A 1,389-nucleotide genomic window follows, 5' to 3' on the forward strand; every position below is an offset into this window, starting at 1 on the left:
GAATTTCACACACAGTTTGTATTTACTTTTTAAATAATACGAAGTATTAATTACCAAAAATGTAAGTGTAGAAAGCATTTTTGGGATAATAGCAGAATTTAGAGTTCCACTCATCTAGTCCTGTGTTTTCTGGGTCTTTCATTGCTGTTTGATTTATGTATTGTTTTTTCCCCTGTAACAGCTCTTGATTGGTTTCCCAAAGCATCGAAAATGAAGAAAACCATAGCTGGTATGGACAGAAACAATCCCAAGATTAGACTTCTATTCTTAATTTTTGTTGTTCCTGTTTCAAAAAAGCTTTATATTCAGGTGGTCCAAGGCTTAGGAGGGGCTCTGGGGCGTTTCAAAGCTGCCTGCTGGCTGGAGAGGTTCAGGTAGAGGTCCGGAGGCCAGCTGATGCAGGGCAGAGGAGGGAGCCCCCTGGAAGGCATGGAGACCTAGTCCTGCTTGAGGGTGAGGCACTCAAACAGACACCGGCCCAGTGATGGCTGAGGCAAGCCAGCCTGTGACCAGCTGGGCCCAGCCAGCCTGGGGAGGTTGGTCAGGTGGTCTCCCATCTTCTTGATGAGCTTCACCTTCACCTTCACCTTCACCTTCTCATCCAGGAAGTGATTCTCCTGGAAGTCACAGAGATGGGGGGGTCTGTGTGGGCAGAACCCAGGGCATGAAGATCCAAGAGGGACTGGCCTGGCTTCAGGCTCTTCTCCAGGGCCAAGGCGGCTTCCATGGTCTCCCGGGTTTTACCCCACTCATCCTTAGCTGGTTTCTGCACATCTTGGAAGAACATATGACTGAGGCCCTGGTTCTGCAACTTGAGCAGGCGCTTGTGTCCTTGCCCTTTTCCTTGGCCAATTCGCGGAAGAAGGAGCCCACGCCCTGCCCTCCAGGGCTACACCATCAAAACAGTAGCCCAGGGAGAGGTAGGTGCAGGAGGCCCACAGGTGCAGGTTGACCAGGCAGTTGACTGCAGCCTCCACCTAGGTGGAATAATTCTGATGGATCTGGGAGGTCATCCTGATAGGCAGTGTAACCGCAAAGAGACAGAGTTGGCTGGAGAATTGGTCCCGGAAACCATGACTGGAGAGACTGGAAGGTGGTTGGAAGTTAAAAAAATAAAATAAAAGAGAGTTCCTTGGTCTCTTCCATCCAAACACTGTGGAAGCAAGACACAGATCCAGAGACCTCAAGGTGCTTCTATTCTTAGTATTATGTATCAAATATTTTTGTCCCCTAAGACCCTGTGTTACTTTTTTCATTGCTTTGGAAAAATTCCTAAGATAAATAGTTTAAAGGGGGAAAGGTCTTATTTGGGCACAGTTTTGGAAGTTTCTGTGTACAGTCCTGGGCTTGGTTGCCTTCAGCCTGTGTGAGCCTGAACATCATCTAGCA

General features: G+C 48.2%; 1 pseudogene; it reads right to left on the minus strand.

The window, feature by feature from the left end:
- Positions 1 to 6: 6 nt before the first annotated feature.
- Positions 7 to 1,013, minus strand: LOC103737069 (annotated as a pseudogene).
- Positions 1,014 to 1,389: the final 376 nt, after the last annotated feature.

This window comes from Nannospalax galili, unplaced genomic scaffold, assembly GCF_000622305.1.
Source record: "Nannospalax galili isolate Female #2095 unplaced genomic scaffold, S.galili_v1.0 scaffold370, whole genome shotgun sequence".
NCBI lineage: Eukaryota > Metazoa > Chordata > Mammalia > Rodentia > Spalacidae > Nannospalax > Nannospalax galili.